General features: G+C 40.5%; 1 protein-coding gene across 5 annotated transcripts in view; it reads right to left on the bottom strand.

Moving 5' to 3' along the window:
• The window catches only part of LOC135504744 (ceramide synthase-like), a 45,180-nt gene extending 26,193 nt beyond the window's left edge, over positions 1-18,987 (bottom strand). The window contains exon 1 of one of the 5 annotated variants that reach the window (XM_064923579.1): positions 18,923-18,987. The gene's annotated coding sequence lies outside the window, so the exon portion shown is untranslated. The other 4 variants (XM_064923576.1, XM_064923582.1, XM_064923581.1 and 1 more) reach the window with 4 other exon arrangements.
• Positions 18,988-20,842: the final 1,855 nt, after the last annotated feature.

Here is a 20,842-nt window from a genome sequence, read left to right as displayed (position 1 = left end):
AATACAAAGCCGGCGAGAGGTGGTTAGAATAGGATGGGAGGCCAAAAGTCTGTGTAACCAATAGAGTCAGAGTCCCGAGTGTGGGAACAAACAGTCTGTCCCACGGTTGGGTAAAGAAAGTTTGTAGTCAACAAAGTATGCAGGAGTCATAAGGCAAATAGCAAAATGCACAAGAAAGTGTGTGAGTGCTGGAGGCGCGCGAAAGCTCGGGAGAGAGGAGTGAGTGTGGTGGGGGTACCTGTACCAGACAGGGGGAGACAGACCAGGGCAGACGGTGAACAGATCACCAGGTGGAATCCAAGCAGCAGTGCAGCAGGCAAGGGTAGTAGGTGTCACACCCACTTGGGAAAAACTTTTATTTCTGGAGGCAGATTTCTTGTAGAAAATGCCAGTGAATACTCTTTGGACAGCAGGAACGGGCTTCAGAGGATGCTTCAAAGACTCCGGCCACTTGTTGGGCCCAAAGGCCTCGACACCTTTTATCTCACACCTTAGTGCTAATTGAATTTGTATCTGGTCTGTCCTTGCAAGCCCGAGAGCCTTAACTTCAGTCCCCATAAATAACATATATCATTGTAATGTACTTTATTTTACATTTTTCTTCTTGGTTTTCAAAATAGCATCAGACCAAACACTACCCACTCAGTGCCAGGTTGGATGGTGTCCTCAGATCTCTGCTGTTTGTTTGCTAGAGTACCCTCCGTATAGCTTGGAGAAAGAAAACCTTGAAAGCAGTAATCTCTCCAGTTAATTTTGGTCAAAATTAGGTTGTAGGTTTTGATCTGAAGCGAAGGCCATGCTGTGGAGGGTAGCATCCTGCATATGTACCCACAGAAAAAAATCAAAGTTTATCTAACTCCAAATCTATCCTTTTGTAAAAAACATGTTGAAAAATGTGAAAGCTCACATTGCAGCTGTCTCTCTCCCTGAGGGGGGCGTGTCAGGTTGCGGATCCATCAATACAAAGGACCTCGTCCTTAAGTGGGCAAGGGAACATGGCGACATCACTTTCCAAGGCCACAAGATCAAGGATTTCAGTTCTAGCCTGGCGAAGAAACGGGTCACATTCAATGATACCAAGTCCAGGAATCAGCTTTGGGCTGACTTATCCTGCCTGTCTCCGTGTCACCTTTAACGACAGTCAATTTTTTCCGAAACTCATGAAGAAGCTGAGTTCGTCTACCGACAGTGCATACATTGAATGCCTCACCTGCCTGTATTACCTGCCTGTATTATGTGAGTAACGTTAGTTCTAGTGACACTAGGCTACATTCATCTATGGCCATCTATTGATCCGTTTCTCGTGAAACAATTCTATGCTAAAGCTTGATGGTGCAGCAGGTATGTTTGAAGCAGCACATAACTACTTTGTGTTGTTGACAATGACATACTATGCTGTCTCTGCTCTTTGTAAACTTTCATTTGATCTTGTTTAGTTTCTTAAATCAAAGACAATCGCTGTTAAAAGCGCATCATTTGGATTTCTTTCTTTTTACTAAGGCTTGAACTTGCTGCTCCACTTATGGCAATCTATAGCCTACATTGCAGTTTGGCAGCCTTTAGGTCATTTCGGATACTAATGTTACTCGCTGGTTAGAAACCGATCCTGTCTGCCAATATTTGTATGTATGTATGTATGTATGTATGTATGCATGTATATATATTTCATTGGGGGTCTGCTTGACTTATACCCTTTTATTGTGATTTTTATTAATGGACATTATTTACTACTGTGGTTTACTTTGGCCTTAATTGGTGTTGTTGGTCACTGATGGTTCTCAGTTACATTCACTTTATTTTGGACTCAACGACGACTCTTCTCTTCCAATTTCACTCGTTTAATTGTTGCACTAGCTGAAGAGTTGAGACCCATGGTTTGTTTGCTTAATTGTACATATCCAAAATGCTAGTTGTCCATATACCATCATTTCATTGTTTCCCCCTAAGGACATTTGTAACAATTTACCAATACAGGGGCTGACCCTTTTTCATAGTCTACTAGTTAATTTCAAATGTTTCTCATTACTCAGACCTGTGGCAACACCTAGTGAACTACATTCATATTATGGCCAGTGAAATGCCACCGATTGCTGTTAACATCTTTCAATAACTGACGCTTAAGGTTATACTCTTTGTTTAAAGTGTGACCGAAACCCAAATTGTGCACTTGCAAATTCTTATTTTCAATGACGGCCTAGGAACAGTGGGTTAACTGCCTGTTCAGGGGCAGAACGACAGATTTTGTACCTTGTCAGCTCAGGGATTTGAACTTGCAACCTTCCGGTTACTAGTCCAACACTCTAACCACAAGGCTACCCTGCCGCCCCATTGTGATGAGATTAGGATTCAATTTTTTTTTCCCTTTTTCTTTAAATGGTTTTATACCATCACTTGTATTTTATTTTTGTGTATATTGGGGGTAGTGGGGCAAAGACTATTGTGCTCTGCTTCTCTAGAGGATTTTTCTTCTTCTTTAGATTTGTTTTTTCATGCTGCTCCTCTCGCAATATCTCTTTTAAGGATTCATGTCTAGTTCAACAACAAGTCAGGATGGTATTTTGGGGCTTCCAGTCAGACTGGTGAGATGGAACATTTGCGGTTGTGGGGGGAAAGTTAAGTGCTTCTGAGCAATTTCACATCTGAAGAGCCTGACTAATGATATAGCATTTCTTCAAGAAACGCACCTACAAATTAACGACCATACTAGATTGCATAAAGCATGGGTTGGACAGGTTTTTAATTCTAATTTGAACAGCAAAGCCAGGGGAACAGCAATAGTAATATCACCCTCACAGATAATTTCAGATTCTGGAAGATGTTATACCATAGTTAGTAGCACCCTCTTCCAAACCCCTGTAGTACTTGCCAATGTTTACACCCCTAACTGGGATGACACGAGATTTATGACACCTCATTTAGCCTCTCTCCCTAATCCGCCTCATCTTCGGCAGTGACCTTAACTCTGTTACTGAACCAAGACGAGACCAGTCTAATCCCAGAACACTTAATCCTTCCGGGATGGCAAAAGCTCTTTCTACATTCATGACCCAAATGGGTTGTGTTGATCCATGGCGCTTCCTCCAACCGGTCACAAAAGACTTCTACTATTCTCATATTCATCAAGCCTACTCAGGAATAGACTACTTTTTTTATATAGTTAGAGTCCTTCTCCCCTCAGTTAAAATTACCGAATATTCTGTTATAGTAATTTTGGACAATTCCCCAACATTCTGGATTTAGCTCTTACTCCGAACGCAAAAAAACTGTTGAATTAGATTGAATTGAATTTAACACGGCCCTATTGTCCAACAAAAAATGATGACTTTATTTCAACCAAAAAAAAAAAAGTTTGAAATATCCAATAAATGTTGTTCCACTTCATGATTGTGAATACAGTTTTATATATTTATGTTTGAAGCCTGAAATGTGGCAAAAGGTCGCAAAGTTCAAGGGGGGGCGAATACTTTCGCAAGGCACTGTAGATGTATTCATTCAAACAAATAAAAATGACAACACCTTCCCCTCTCTTCTTTGGGAGACTTTCAAAACGGTATTATAGGGAAAGAATTTCTTACAATGCTCATTATTTCAAACAAAGAAAACTGAAACGTCAAGAACTGGTGGACTCAATCCTGGCAATAGACCGCCAAAATTCACCTTCTCCATCCCCTGAATTATACACAGAGGCTGAAACTTCAAACTCAACTTAATCTGCTTTCCACTGATAAAGCAGAGTTTCTGTTGCAATGAACAAAGGGGACGTACTACGAATATGGTGACAAGGCCAGCCGCCTTTTGGCATACTAACTTAAAACTCCAGTCAGCATCTCATCTCATAGGTATATGACTCTTCCCGTAATATTACAAGTGATCCCTCTAATATTACTTCAACTTGTGTCATTGTTCTAACCTCAACAAATCCGAACCCCCATCAGATAATACGGCTATGGACAACTTTTTAGATATGTTGGATATTCCATTCATTGATATGAACATGAATAAAGTTCTGGATAACCCTCTGCATCTAGATCTCTAGATAGGGGTGGCAGGTAGCCTAGTGGTTAGCGCGTTGGCCTAGCAACCTAAAGGTTGCAAGATCAAATCCATGAGCAGACAAGGTAAAAATCTGTCGTTCTGCCCCTGAACAAGGCAGTTAACCCACTGTTCCTAGGCCGTCATTGAAAATAAGAATTTGTTCTTAACTGACTTGCCTAATTAAATAAAGGAAAAATAAAAATGACATTAAAGGTTCTAAAGTCGATTTTTTTTTTTTAACTCATAAACTAGTCCCATTACTATTAGATATGTTCACCGACTCATTTTCACAAGGCTCTCTCCCCCCTGATGCAAACTCAAGCCTCCATCTCACATATTCTCAAGAAAGATAAAGATCTAGCAGAATGTGGTGGGTATCAGCCCATTTCACTTTTGAATGCTGATGTTAAACTATTAGTTAAGGTTATATCATGCCGGTTGGAGCCTTCAGGATGTCATATCTGATGATCAAACAGGTTTTCCAATGTACGCCATCTTTTTAACATTATACTCTCTCCTTCTGTCTCTCCAGACCCCGAAATTGTTGTTTCTCTTGATGCATAGAAGGCTTTCGACCAGATGGATGGAGTAGGATTATTTATATAAGATTTTGGGAAGATTTAGGTCCAATTTCATCTCATGAATGCATCTGCTCTATTCTGCTCCTGTGGCTAGCGTACAAACCAACTCTCAACATTCAAAATACTTCCCCCTCTCCAGAGGGACTAGACAAGTGTGTCCTATGTCCCCGCTCCTTTTTGCACTTAGAACCACTTTCCTTGACCTTAAAATTATCATCATTCACTGGAATCCACCGAGCTGGTGAAGAACAAAGTGTCGATGTATGCAGATGATCTACTATTATCACTAATCCTTTGAACTCTGTCAATAACATACTGCATATTTTAGACACATTTGGATCATTCTCAGGTTACAAATTGAACGTTCAGAGAAGTGAACGTTTTCCGATCAACCCCACTGCCAACCAAATTCCCCATTGAGCCCTGCCTTTCCGTCTGTTTCCCTTTGGTTTTTCCTATTTAGGTGTGAATATAACAACATTTCTGGCTATCCTACATAAAAACTAACTTTGCAAATCTAGTCACGCGAGTTAAAGCGGCCTTCTAAAGTTGGGATAGTCTGCCTCTCTCCTTAGCTGGCAGAATCTAATCTGTTAAAATGTCTTTTTTTTTTTACCTAGGATTCTATACCTTTTTCAATGTCTTCTGGTCTTTCTGTCAATTTTTTTTTTTTACCAAGTTGGATAAACTCAGTCATTTTATCTGTGCTGGCAAATCACCTAGGAGACATAAAGCAATACTTCAAAGAAGGAGACAAGATGGAGGATTGGCACTTCCAAATTCTGGTGTAATGCTCCAAGTACCAACTGGTGCTCCTTAGAAGCACACTCCTGCCAGTCATCCTCCCTTTCTGCTCTTACTTGTGCCCCACTGTCCTTGTGTCCTTCAAAGTATACTGGAAACCCCATTGTGCACTCTATGAAGATCTGGAGACAATTTTAGACTGTCTGCCCCTTCTCTTCCAAGCCCTGTTTGTAACAACCACCTATTTTTAACCTCCAAACTTGACCCGGCTTTTGTTTTGTGGTGAGAAAGAGGTTTGGTATGTTTCTAATATGTATTTTTAGCTAAATGTAATCTGTCTCATTCTAATCTTTCCACTATTTTCAAGCCCGTAACTTTGTTTGCTCTCATTTTCCCACCTTTCCTCAACTGCCTCCCAAGACGTTGCGAGAAGAGATTTTGTCCCTCTCGTGGATTCGGCAAGGTCTGATTTCGTGATTATATGACATTATGATTTCCTCTGAACCCTTTCCAATAAACAAAATCAAGGCAGGTCAAGTTCACTACCCCAGTCTTACACAAGACTGGTGGGAGGAAGCCTTTCTTAGGGTTAACTCCACATCCTCATGTGCTCGGTGAAGTTTAAATTCAGTTCAAACTCTTGCACGGAATTCACTACACCAAAGAAAAACGTAGTAAATACCTCCCAGACACAAATGAGACGTGATAGATGTCCATTCACTCTGGCAAACCACACCCATATGTTTTATTCATGTTCTAAGCTGTCTGAGTATTTGTCCTCCTTTTTTAATTAACACTCAAAAATTCTAGATATTGACCTACAGCCTTGTCCTTTTATAGCTATATTTGGAGTTTTATCTTGTAGCCTCATCTCACTAAAAGTAAAGCCGACGTTGTAGAGTTTGCTTCCCTCATAGCCCGCTGGCAGATCTTGCTTAATTGGAAATCCTCCAAACCTCCCACTGCATCATCCTGGTTGAAAGATTTTATATATTTTCTATACTTCGAAAAAATGTAATAAAACAGAGGTTGTGCTGATAACTTTTTAGTGAGATGGCAGCCTTTAATTTCCTTTTTTGAAAAGTTGCTTTCTATTGATCCGGATTAACAATTTTGGCCAACAGGGTATATGAGAGGGTGCGGGAGGGAAGGCATACGATGCTGTGATCTTTATTTATTTATTTTTGTGTATGTATATGTGGGTATGTATATTTACATTATTATTATTTTCAATTGTATGTTTTAATTTATTTTAGCATGTATGCTGCTTTTGTTAAGGGGAGGGAGGTGTTTCAATAAGTATAAGGGGATAAAATTATGCATCTGTTCAATTTGTATTTCTTGATATGTCCAATAAAAATACATAAATCAAATAGATTTGAATTTTGATTATAACGTGCGCATATACTGTAGTTGTTTTAACGGAATAGCCTGCGTCTTTTCAGCTCAGATTTACCCACTAGGTTATGGCATACGACGCAGCATAGGAATAACCTATAGGCCTCGTGGTTTTTCTGTTTTTTTATCCATATTTCTTTATGTATTCATTCGGATTCACAGTGTGGACTGTGAATCAGAATTAGTTAGGGAACATAGATAATTAAGATGTCTTATCTGCATAATATGTTTATATAATATGCTTGTTATTAGAATGTATACCTTCAGACTCCAATGTTGGCAGTTACACTTCCTCCTTCAGCTGGGCCTCAAGTCAACTGGGCCCAGAGAGGGGAGAAGTCAGGCTTGTCTTTCACATGTCTCTGGTGCTATGCAGAATATCAGAAAGAGAAGACGACAGGAGGGAACATTGTCTTCATATGTGAATGGGTCTTTACCTATTGTAAACCATGTGAAGGGGTGGCGTGATTAATGGGGAACCAATTACTTGTCTCCACAATGTCTGTGCGTCAGTCAATCCCTCCTTTGGCCTTGGGGGGAGATAAGATCTGACAAAAAAATGTGTGGGGTCGTCTGGAACCATTGTATGTCATCTCTGATGTTGCACCTATCCTGGGGTAGTGTATGACCTAGAGGCTCACTCCCCTCAGTGAGATTGTCCAGTCATGTGGTCAAGAAGGGGTTTTACTTGAGATGGGAGTATCTGGAGTTGACAATTGATTTATGCCATAGAATTAATTGGTGTTTCTGTGCTATGAAGTACCAGGAACGAGATCGGAGCCTCGTCTTAGGGGCCAGACTAAACTATAAGAACAGTCTTCATAGCAAATGCTATCTGGCTGGGGGATACTCCTTTCTCATATATCAAGTTTCACCTTGTGACCCATTCCATACATCTGTTGTTTGTCATAAAGAATAAAAAGACGTATCTTTTTTATAAAATATATTTGTATTCTTTGTATGTCAGAGCTACTCGCCACAACACTTGGAAGTGTTGAGCCAACCAGCCTCATCATTATAGAAGCAATTGCTCTATGCTTTCCTTATTAATACGTTTTGAATAAAAGTAATATCCTGATTGGTGATTGACCTTGTCTCTTCTCATTATTGATTAGAATTTCCACCACAGCACCAAACAGAGGTCCCGTACCGAATGGTTCAGGACAAATACATGTACTGTTACAGCCCTAGTAGACACTGTCCTTCGCTCCCGCCTACCCTCACCGTCATTAACAGAACTGCGGGAAAACAATGCCCGACAGGCAGAGGCAAAGGACACTGTCTAGTACCGGTTGCCCCCGCTAGCACAGTAGGCAGGGGGCTGGGGCACCATCATGTGCTAGCTAACTAACTAGTTGATGACACCTTGTGCTAGCACACAGTGTCACCCCCGCCTCCCGCGTACTGGAGAAAACCGTGCCCGACAGGCAATGCCGAAGGACACTGTTGACTGGTTGTCCCCGACACCCGCTTGCGCAGCAGGCATGAGGCTGACACTGTGTAGTAGTTAGCGACACCGTATGCTTGCTAGTTAGCTAAATCTCGATGTAACTCCCGCCTGCTGTGTACCAGTCCTCATTAGGACTAGCTGTCCTGCACTCGCCGTCGTTAACAGAACAGAGGGAACACAGTGCCCGACAGGCAGGGTGAAGGACATGGTCTACCGGAGCACGGCTAGCTAGCTCTCATTGTTGCCCCATCCCTTCTTCTGTGGGGTTTATCGGCAGCTGGCATCCAACGCTATTGTGCACTAGTGCCACCTACTCTACTGGAGCCAAGCTCCCCAGCCAGTCCTAACTTGAAAATGGACCAATAGAAGTATAAAGAGGGGTTCCTGCAGATGCAGTTATGCCCCGAATTGGAAGCCGCAATTGCACCTTTCTCGGTCAAACTCGTCATCAACATCTCAAAAGCGCAGATATGGAGCAAGAAATTGTACATTATTAAAGAAATTGTATATTATTAGTCCACCGGATCCATTATTTATTTTCTCTGGAAACAGAGGTCCACAACATAAGGACCGAGGTAAAGTTGGTTTTATATTCACACATTTGGACATTCAACAGACATTCGCCAAAAGCCATTTGCAAATCAAAAAATCAATAACTAATTCACCGTTTATCACAGAAACATCAAACTAGGTATGATTTATTCTATAAATGTCGAGTATACTCTTACAACCCTTGCTTTGAGTAAATATTCCAGTTCTGATTTGATAGAAATACATGAAATGCCATTTAAAGCTATATAAATCAGCAACGTTTTCACTGATTATGACAGAAAAATCAAACTAGGTATGATTTATTCTATAAATGTCAAGCATACTTTTACAAACTGGTTTGAGTAAAAATTCCAGTTGACCTGATAGAAAAACATAATATCTATAAAATGCCATTTAAAGCCATATAAATGAATAACGTTTTCACTGACTGACAATCATCAAACTAAGTGTGATTTATTTTATGTCTAGTATACTTTTACAACGTTTGCTTTGAGTAGAAATGCCGGTCTTAATTTGATAGAAATACATAAAATCTCAAATATTGCAATTAATAATTATGTGATTGTAGCAGAAAAAAGGGAAACTATGCATTTATTTGCAATAACTTTAAAGAAATGTTAATTTCAAGTGCAATTTGTTCTATATGAAGTTGTACAATGTTTACAATCCTAAATTGTATGCCAAATCGGGTCAGAGCATTCAACAACCTCTGACTCCACTTCGTCAGAATTCTGAAGTAGGAAATCAACAAGCTCAGCGTCGTTCTGCTCAAAGTCCAGGTCACCTTCTCCATACTCCATACTGATCTCAGATCCCAACTTTGCTGCTCTCCTGTTCACCTCATATACTCTACTGCAGGTTTGGTAGTGGATAGTGTCTCCACTGTACGGTTGAGTCTGGCCTCTCCAGGCACCACCAGCGCTGGTACCCTCTGCTCACTTTGAGATGGCTCCTCCAGAATTTCCCTCTCCTCCTTCCCTGTGTAGAATATGAACTGCCTGGTACTGCTCTGCTCCACATTCAATTGGGATTGACCTTGACTAACCTGGGGGTCATTCAAACCATTTGTTTTGCTAGCACAGACTGGAATATGTTCCGAGATTCTTCCGATGGCATTGAGGAGTACACCACATCGGTCACTGGCTTCATCAATAAGTCCATCGAGGACGTCGTCCCCACAGTGACTGTACGTACATACCCCAACCAGAAGCCATGGATTACTGGCAACATTCACAGTGAGCTAAAGGGAGGAGCTGCCTCCTTCAATGATTGGGACTCTAACCCGGAAGCTTATAATAAATCCCACTATGCCCTCTGACGGACCATCAAACAGGCAAAGCGTCAATACAGGACTAAGATCGAATCGTACAACACCAGTTCCGGATGTGGCAGGGCATTTGCAAACTATTACAGACTACAAAGGGAAACAAACAAGAGCTGCCTAGTGACACAAGCCTACCAGATGAGCTAAATAACTTCAATGCTCGCTTTGAGGCAAGTAACACTGAAACATACATGAGAGCATCAACTGTTCTGGATGACTGTGTGATCACGCTCTACGCAACCGATGTGAGTAAGATCATTAAAACAGGTCAACATTCACAAGGCCGCTGGGCCAGACGGATTACCAGGACGTGTACTCTGAGCATGCGCTGACCAACTGGCAAGTGTCTTCACTGACATGTTCAACCTCTCCATGTCTGAGTCTGTAATACCAACATGTTTCAAGCAGACCACCATAGTCCCTGTGCCCAAGATCACGACGATAACCTGCCTAAATGACTACCGACCCATAGCACTCACATCTTGTGGTCATGAAATGCTTTGAAAGGCTGGTCATGGCTCACAAGCACCATTATCCCAGAAACCCTAGACTAGAGGTTGACCGATTAATCGGAATGGCCGATTAATTAGGGCCAATTTCAAGTTTTCATAACAATCGGGAAGCTGCATTTTTGGACAATTTTATTATTTTTGTTACACCTTTATTTAACTTGGCAAGTCAGTTAAGAACACATTCTTATTTTCAATGACGGGAAGGCCTAGGAACAGTGGGTTAACTGACTTGTTCAGGGGCAGAACGACAGATTTTTACCTTGTCATCTCTGGGATTCAATCTTGCAACCTTACAGTTAACTAGTCCAATGCTCTAACCACCTTTCACTGCAGGCTGCCTACCACCACCTTTCATCCACTGAGCGGTGGTAGGCAGCCTTTCATTGCACTCCACGAGGAGCCTGCCTGTTACGCAAATGCAGTAAGAAGCAAAAGGTAAGTTGCTAGCTAGCATTAAACGTATCTTACGATCAATGCAACACAGGGGGATGATTTAACAAAATCTCATTTGCGAAAAAAGCACAATCGTTGCACGACTGTACCTAACCATAAGCACCAATGCCTTTCTTAAAATCAATACACAGAAGTATATATTTTTAAACCTGCATATTTAGCTAAAGGAAATCCAGGTTAGCAGGCAATATTAACCAGGTGAAATTGTGTCACTTCTCTTGCATTCATTGCACGGAGAGTCAGGGTATATGCAACAGTTTGGGCCGCCTAAATTTTACGTAATTATGACATAACATTGAAGGTTGTACAATGTAACAGGAATATTTAGACTTAGGGATGCCACCCGTTAGATAAAATACCGAACGGTTCCGTATCTCACTGAAAGAATAAATGTTTTGTTTTCGAAATGATAGTTTCCGGATTCGACCATATTAATGACCAAAGGCTCGTATTTCTGTGTGTTATTATGTTATATTTGATAGAGCAGTCTGACTGATCGGTGGTAGGCAGCAGCAGGCTTGTAAGCATTCATTCAAACAGCACTTTCGTGCGTTTTGCCAGCAGCTCTTCCCTGTGCTTCAAGCATTGCGCTGTTTATGACTTCAAGCCTATCAACTCCCGAGATTAAGCAGGTGTAACCGCTAGTTAGTGGGGTGCGCGCTAATAGCATTTCAATCATCACTCGCTCTGAGACCTGAAGTAGTTGTTCCCCTTGCTCTGCATGGGTAACGATGCTTCGAGGGTGGCTTTTGTCGATGTGTTCCTGGTTTGAGCCCAGGTAGGGGCAAGGAGAGGGACGGAAGCTACACTGGCAATACTAAAGTGCCTATAAGAACATCCAATAGTCAAAGGTATATGAAATACAAAAGGTATAGAGAGAAATAGTCCTATAAATACTATATTAACTACAACCTAGAAACTTCTTACCTTGGAATATTGAAGTCTCATGTTAAAAGGAACCACCAACTTTCATATGTTCTCATGTTCTGAGCAAGGAACTTAAACGTTAGCTTTTTTACATGGCACATATTGCACTTTTACTTTTCTTCTCCAACACTTTGTTTTTGCATTATTTAAACCAAAATGAACATGTTTAATTATTTGAGGCTAAATTGATTTTTATTTATGTATTATATTAAGTTAAAATAACTGTTCATTCAGTATTGTTATAATTGTAATTATTACAAATAAAAAAAATGTTTAAGTAAAGTCAGCCGATTAATCGGTATCGGCTTTTTTTGGTACACCAATAATCGGTATTGGCGTTGAAAAATCATAATCGGTCGACCTCTACCCTAGACCCACTCCAATTTGCATACCACACCAGCACTCCACACTGCCCTTTCCCACCTGGACAAAAGGAACACCTATGTGAGAATGCTATTCATTGACTTCAGCTCAGCGTTCAACACCACAGCGCCCTCAAAGCTCATCACTAAGCTAAGGACCATGTTATTAAACAGCTCCCTCTGCAACTGGATCCTAGACTTCCTGATGGGCCACCCCCAGGTGTTAAAGGAGATGGAGATGATTGTGGACTACAGGAAAAAGGAGGACGAGCACGACCCCATTCTCATCAACGGGGCTGTAGTGGAGTAGGTTGAGAGCTTGAAGTTCCGTGGCATCCACATCAACAAACTAACATGGTCCAAGCACACCAAGACAGTCATGAAGAGGGCATGACAAAATCTATTCCCCCTCAGGAGACTGAAAAGATTTGGCATGGGTCCTCAGATCCTCAAAATATTTTACAGCTGCACCATCAAGAGCATCCCGACAGGTTGCGTCAATGCCTGGTATGGCAACTGCTCGGCCTCCGACCGCAAGGCACTACAGAGGGTAGTGCGTACGGCCCAGTACATCACCGGGGCCAAGCTTCCTGCAATCCAGGACCAATATACCAGGTGGTGTCAGAGGAAAGCCCTAAAAATTATCAAAGACTCCAGCCACCCTAGTCATAGACTGTTCTCTCTGCTACCGCACAGCAAGCGGTACAGGAACGCCAAGTCTAGGTCCAAGAGGCTTCTAAACATCTTCTACCCCCAAGCCATAAGACTCATGGACAGCTAATCAAATGGCTACCCAGACTATTTGCAACCTGTTGCTCTTTAATTATGTTCTTCTTATCTCTTACTTTTTTCTTAATTTAGATTTTTTTAGGTATTTTCTTAAAACTGCATCGTTGGTTAAGGGCTTATAAGTAAACACTGCTGTATTCAGTGCATGTGACAAATAAAATTTGATTTGAAATCAATGTTTGCATTTTTTTGTGCATACAGTTCCACATTCTAAAGTAGTTTCAAGGCACAACAGTCATTTACTTATAAGTATCTAATTTAACAGCAAAGAGAACCCTTCCAATCATTTTCTATTTTGGCTTTGTTGAAGTCCTTCTTTGTCATCCCCATACAAGCAAATGGTACCATCTCCTGAGGTAATAAATTAAACTGTTCAACGCTTACAGCCAAATGTTTAATACCCCGGGAATTCCCAGAACACATTCTGGAAGGTCTATTGATAGTGGTCACTTTATTAGGTACAACCCCCTTTGCATCTGGAACAGCGTGAATTCAAAACTGTTGATGAAACTAGGAAAAGGAGATAGACTGTTCAAGTTTTTAAGTCCAGTTGGAGTTTATTACAGTCAGTACAAGTTTTGGAGCTTTTGAGTTACAAAAGACCATCACAGACGGTGTTGTCATTTTACACATTCTAAAGTTCAAACAAACAGTAAAAATATACCTGAATACTTCTCTGCATGCTTCAGTGTCTAGCAAGCCAAGACCATGGGACTTGGTGTATGTAGGAGCAATTCATTTTTTTGAATAGGGTGGTGAACCTAATAAAGTGGCAACTGAGTGTAGATATCGCAAACAACTCCTTTTGAGCAGTGTCTGTTATACGATGATCAATGGGTAGCATGGTAAATCTGATCCCCATGGTCCTCATATAGAGTTGGGAGGTAAAGAAATAAAATATGAAACTAGGACATTAAGACACTGGCAGAATTCTTTCATCCACATAAAATATGTATTTTAAAGTATAAATACCCATCTAAGACCACCGTCTTTCTGGACATTTTAAAAAGGTTTGCAAATAGTTCTTTCTGCAAGGAATGTAAATTGAAAGGGATATGGTAATACCTACAGTTGACATTGGAAGTTTACATACACTTAGGTTGGAGTCATTAAAACGTGTTTTTCAACCACTACACAAATTTCTTGTTAAGAAACTATAGTTCTGGCAAGTCGGTTACGACATCTATTTTGAGCATGACACAAGTCATTTTTCCAACAATTGTTTACAGACAAATTATTTCACTGTATCACAATTCCAGTTGGTCAGACGTTTACATACACTAAGTTGACTGTGCCTTTAAACAGCGTGGAAAATTCTCGAAAATGTTGTCATGGCTATAGAAGCTTCTGATAGGCTAACTGACATAATTTGAGTGAATTGGAAGTGTACCAGTGGATGTATTTCAAGGCCTACCTTCAAACTCAGTGCCTCTTTGCTTGACACCATGGGTAAATCAAAAGAAATCAGCCTAGACTTCAGAAAATAAATTGTAAACCTCCACAAGTCTGGATCATCCTTGGGTGCAATTTCCAAACACCTGAAGGTACCACGTTCATCTGTACAAACAATAGTACGCAAGTATAAACACCATGGGACCACGCAGCCATCATACCGCTCAGGAAAGAGACGTGTTCTGTCTCCTAGAGATGAACGTACTTTGGTGCGAAAAGTGCAAAACAATCCCAGAACAGCAGCAAAGGACCTTGTGAAGATGCTGGAGGAAACAGATACAAAATGTATCTATATCCACAGTAAAAACCAGTCCTATAATCGACATAACCTGAAAGGCCGCTCAGCAAGGAAGAAGCCACTGCTCCAAAAACCACCATAAAAAAAGCCAGACTATGGTTTGCAACTACACATGGGGACAAAGATCTGACTTTTTGGAGAAATGTCCTCTGGTCTGATGAAACAAAAATAGAACCGTTTGCCCATAATGACCATCGTTATGGTTGTAGGAAAAAGGGGGAGGCCTGCAAGCCGAAGAACACCATCCCAAACATGAAGCACAGGGGTGGCAGCATCATGTTGTGAGGGTGCTTTGCTGCAGGAGGGACTGGTGCACTTCACAATATAGATGGCTTCATGGGGGAGGAAAATGATTTGGATATATTGAAGCAACATGCCAAGACATTAATCATGAAGTTAAAGCTTGGTTGCAAATGGGTCTTCCAAATGGACAATGACCCCAAGCATACTTACCAAGTTGTGGCAAAATGGCTTAAGGACAAAGTCGAGGTATTGGAGTGGCCATCACAAAGCCCTAACCTCAATCCCATAGAAAATGTGTGGGCAGAACTGAAAAGCATGTGCAAGCAAGGAGGCCTACAAACCTGACTCAGTTACACCAGCTCTGTCAGGAGGAATGGGCCAAAATTCACCCTACTTATGTGGGAAGCTTGTGGAAGGCTACCCAAAACGCTTGACCCAAGTTAAACAATTTAAAGGCAATGCTACCAAATACTAATTGATTGTATGTAAACTTCTGACCCACTGGGAATGTGATGAAATAAATAAAAGCTGAAATACATAAATCATTCTCTCTACTATTACTCTGACATGTTACATTCTTAAAATGAAGTGGTAATCCTAACTGACCTAAAACAGGGAATTTTAAATGGGATTAAATGTCAGGAATTGTGAAAAACTGAGTTTAAATGTATTTGGTTAAGGTGTATGTAAACCTCCGACTTCAACTGAAAGTAGGTGATGTAGTTTCTCCACTGGTATAATGTGTGGTAGTTGCACACCTCCCTGCTGAATTATGTAAAGGTGATTTGGGTCAGTTGATATTTTTTTCATGATCTTTTGTGAAAAATAATTTTCACATAGGCTTTGTGCTAGCAGTTTGAGAAAGAGAGCAAATAGCATATGGACAGACAGACTGGTTGAAGTCCTAATTTTTAAATGGTTAGGGCCAGTAGATTACAGAGGGGTTCACATACAGTTCAGAAGCAGTCATAATGTATACGTTTAGCCCAAAAACAAAGCACGTACTGTCCACTTCTTAAATTAGTGCTTTTTTTGTTATCCACCCTTTGGTATCTTGGAATACCATGCTAATTTATATATATTACACACACACACACAGTATATAGGTACACTACTACTCTAACGTTTGGGGTCACTTAGAAACATCCTGGTTTTTAAAAGAAAAGCAATTTTTTCAGTCCATTAAAATGTATCAAAAATACAATGTAGACATTGTTAATGTTGTAAATGACTACTGTAGCTGGAAACTGAAGTTTTTTATGGAATATCCACATAGGCATACAGAGGCCCATTATCAGCAACCATCACTCCTGTGTTCCAATGGCACGTTGTGGTAGCTAATCCAAGTTTAGAAAGCCCCTTTTGCAATTATGTTAGCACAGCTGAAAACTGTTGTTCTGATAAAAGAAGCAATAAAACCGGCCTTCTTTAGACTAGTTGAATATCTTGAGCATCAGCATTTGTGGGTTTGATTACAGGCTCATGGTGGCCAGAAACAAAGAACTTTCTTCAGAAACTCATCAGTCTATTCTTGTTCTGAGAAATGATGACTATTCCATGTGAGAAATTGCGAAGAAACTGAAGACCTCGTACAACGCTGTGTACTACATCCTTCACAGAACAGCTCTGTGGCTCTAACCAGAATAGAAGGAGGAGTGGAAGGTCGCCTCTTCACTGTTGACGTTGAGACTGGTGTTTTGCGGGTACTATTTAATGAAGCTGCCAGTTGAGGACTTGTGGGGCGTCTGTTTCTCAAACTAGACACTGATGTACTTGTCCTCTTGCACCGGGACCTCCCACTCCTCCTTCTATTCTGGTTAGAGACAGTTTGCGCTGTTCTATGAAGGACGTACTACACAGCGTTGTACAAGATCTTCAGTTTCTTGGCAATTTAATTTCTCAGAACAAGAATAGACTGACGAGTTTCAGAAGAAAGTCCTTTGTTTCTGGACAGTTTGAGCCTGTAATCGAACCGATGAATGCTGATGCTCCAGATACTCAACTAATTTAAAAGGACAGTTTTATTGCTTCTTTAAATCAGAACAACAGTTTTCAGCTGTGCTAACATAATTGCAAACAGGTTTTCTAATGATCAATTAGCCTTTTAAAACAATAAACTTGGATTAGCTACCTCAACGTGCCATTGGAACACAGGAGTGATGGTTGCTGAAAAATGGGCCTCTGTACGCCTACCATTAAAAATCAGCCGTTACCAGCTACAATAGTCATTTACAACATTAACAATTACCATTAAAAATCAGCCGTTACCAGCTACAATAGTCATTTACAACATTAACAATGTCTACACTGTATTTCCAAACAATTGTATGTTATTTTAATGGACAAAAACAATGCTTTTCTTTCAAAAACAAGGACATTTCTAAGTGAGCCCAAACTTTTGAAAGGTAGTGTGTTATGGTTCACTCTTAGTTTTCCTTATCTCCACTGTGGAAAGTCCATCTTGGTCCTCTTGATCCATCCACCTGTCTTCTTTGTTTGTCAGGCCTGACCCCTTCATCCCGTAGTTTTTTCCTGTAATCTAATTTAATATGACTGAAGATGCAGAATTTTATGCCAGCCCCCTTCTAAAAAGGGTATAACAGACTCGTTAGAACTTTTGACCACACGCCTTCCATCAAATCAAACTGGAATTTTTACTCAAAACAAAAGTTGTAAAAGTATGCTAGACTTTTATAGAATAAACCATATCTACTTGTATGTTTCTGTGACAATCAATTAATTAGTTATTAATTTTAAATGGCTTTTGATGAATGTCTGATGAATTTCCGAATGTGTGAATAGAAAACCAACTTTACCTCGACGCAAATCATACGAATAGCTGAGACCATGTTGGGCAATGCAAGCTAGCTGGTTGGCTAAAGACGAGACTCGGTGCATTGTAAATACGCAATGCGCTATCTTTCCATATCGAAATAAATGCATATAAGACTAATTGTATGCTCGCTGACCACTTATTTAGATAACTAGTAATATTTTGGTTGTTGCACAAGTTTGAGCTTACAAAGAAATGTAATACTTCTAAAAACATGACCAGCTTGCTGTAGCATCAGTGGACTTGTTCACACAGTCTAACGTTAGTTACAGCTACCTAGCTAATGAACAGTCATTGATTTTTTTTTTTTAAGTGACATCTTTGGCAGTGACGTTTAATCACAAATGACAAAATCAGGCAGTGAGCTAACGTCTTACAGCCGGCTAGATAACGTATGCAAAGTTAACGTTATTTCAACGACAATATACACATTCTGTATAGAACACGTATAAAACCAAGGCTACAAATTGAATCGCAATAGTACAAAACAATAGCTAGCTAGAAAGCTAATATTTAGCAGCTAGCTAACATTGGCCAGTTAGCAACATTACTAGCTAGCTAAGCCAAAACACCACGAACGTTTGAAAACCAAGACAAGTAGTTAGCTAGCATGACATGGGTAGGTAGATAACGTTAATTCTTATAGTACCATTAGACCGCTCACGTTAGTTCACTCCTGTTCTGGCCTAGCCAAAAAGGCCCAGTAGCGGTAGCTAGCTAGCCACTAGGCTAACACAAACATGCTAGCTTGTTAAATCGAAATGAATGGAACGAAGTTAGGGAGATTTACATAGATATTTTGCAGTCGGGTCAGCGGCCTGTCGAAACTCGTGTCCTGGAAAAAGCGATTAGCGAAGTCCCGGGGGCGCCCGCTTGGATGATCCACATGTTCAAACTGTTAGTATTTGACCCCAAATATATTTTACAATAAAAGTGCTGTGCAAGGGCTTCCAAAATTCCGATAGTTACCCCTTCCAAAATATTTAGACCAGCCAGTGATTGTGCCCGGCGACGCTCTAGCACCTCAGCTGGACAACATGACGGTTTGCAACTGTAAAAAAAAAAAAAAAAAATCTAATTGACTCCAGATGTTGACCACTAGCACATTGCTTTAGGATAATACAAAACCGCCTCTCCTAGATTTGCAGATAGCCAAGTCTAGATAAATGTGGTCTGGCAGCAACAGTGCTCAGGGGCGGATTGGCCTTCTAGCAATTCTGGCAAATGCCAGATGGGCTGGACCTTTTTTGTTGACGCATTCAAAATGTTTTTATATTTAATTTTTCTTTATTTAACTAGGCAAGTTAGTTAAGAACAAATTGTTATTTACAATGACGGCCTACCCCGGCCAAACCCTAGCAACGCTGGGCCAATTGTGCGCTGCCCTATGGAACTACCAATCGTGGACAGTTATGATTAGAGGTCGACTGATTAATCGGAATGGCCGATTAATTAGGGCCGATTTCATGTTTTCATAACAATCGGAAATCGGTATTTTTGGTCGCCAATTTCCGATTAAATTTTTTTTTTTTTTTAATTGTATACCTTTTATTTAACTAGGCAAGTCAGTTAAGAACACGTTCTTATTTTCAATGACTGCCTAGCAACTGTGGGTTAACTGCCTTGTTCAGGGGCAGAACCACAGATTTTCACCTTGTCAGCTCAGGGGTTTCAATCTTGCAACCGCACAGTTAACTAGTCCAACGCTCTAACCATTGCGCTACATGAGTAGCCTGCCTGTTACGCGAATGTAGTAGAAGCCAAGGTAAATTGCTAGCTAGCATTAAACTTATCTTATAAAAAACAATCAATCATAATCACTAGTTATAACTACTGATCCAGTTTAGCAGGAAATATTAACCAGGTGAAATTGTGTCATTTCTCTTGCGTTCATTGCACGCAGAGTCAGGGTATATGCAACAGTTTGGGCTGCCTGGCTCATTGCGAACTAATTTGCCAGAATTTTACGTAATAATGACATACATTGAAGGTTGTGCAATGTAACAAGAATATTTAGACTTAGGGCTGCCGAACAGTTCCGTATTTCACAGAAATAATCAACGTTTTGTTATCAAAATGATAGTTTCCGGATTCAATCATATTAATGACCAAAGGCTCGTATTTCTGTGTGTTATTATGTTATAATTAAGTCTGATTTGATAGAGGAGTCTGACTGAGCAGCAGCAGGCCCGTAATCATTCATTCAAACAGCACTTTCGTGTGTTTTGCCAGCAGCTCTTTGCAAGCACAGCGCTGTTTATGACTTCAAGCCTATCAGCCTAATGGCTGGTATAACCAATGTGAAATTGCTAGCTAGTTAGCTGGGTGTGTGGTCATACTGTTTCGAACGTCACTCGCTTTTAAGTTAGCTGGGTGTGTGGTCATACTGTTTCGAACGTCACTCGCTTTTAGATTTGGAGTAGTTATTTCCCTTGCGCTGCAAGGGCCACGGCTTTTGTGGAGCGATGGGTAACGATGCTTCGAGTGTGGCTGCTGTCGATGTCTTCCTGGTTCGAGCCCAGGTAGGGGTGAGGAGAGGGACGGAAGCTATACTGTTACACTGGCAATACTATAGTGCCTATAAGAACATCCAATAGTCAAAGGTATATGAAATACATTTACATTTAAGTCATTTAGCAGACCAAATGGTATAGAGAGAAATATTCCTATAAATACTATATTAACTACAACCTAAAACCTCTTACCTTGGAATATTGAAGTCTCATGTTAAAAGGAACCACCAACTTTCATATGTTCTCATGTTCTGAGCAAGGAACATAAACATTAGCTTTTTTACATGGCACATATTTTACATGGCACACATTTTTACATGGCACATATTACTTTCTTCTCCAACACTTTGTTTTTGCATTATTTAAACCAAATGGA

This window comes from Oncorhynchus masou, chromosome 18, assembly GCF_036934945.1.
Source record: "Oncorhynchus masou masou isolate Uvic2021 chromosome 18, UVic_Omas_1.1, whole genome shotgun sequence".
Taxonomy (NCBI): domain Eukaryota; kingdom Metazoa; phylum Chordata; class Actinopteri; order Salmoniformes; family Salmonidae; genus Oncorhynchus; species Oncorhynchus masou.
Note: the sequence above shows the minus strand (reverse complement) of the source record. Positions and strands in the feature narration are given on the sequence as shown.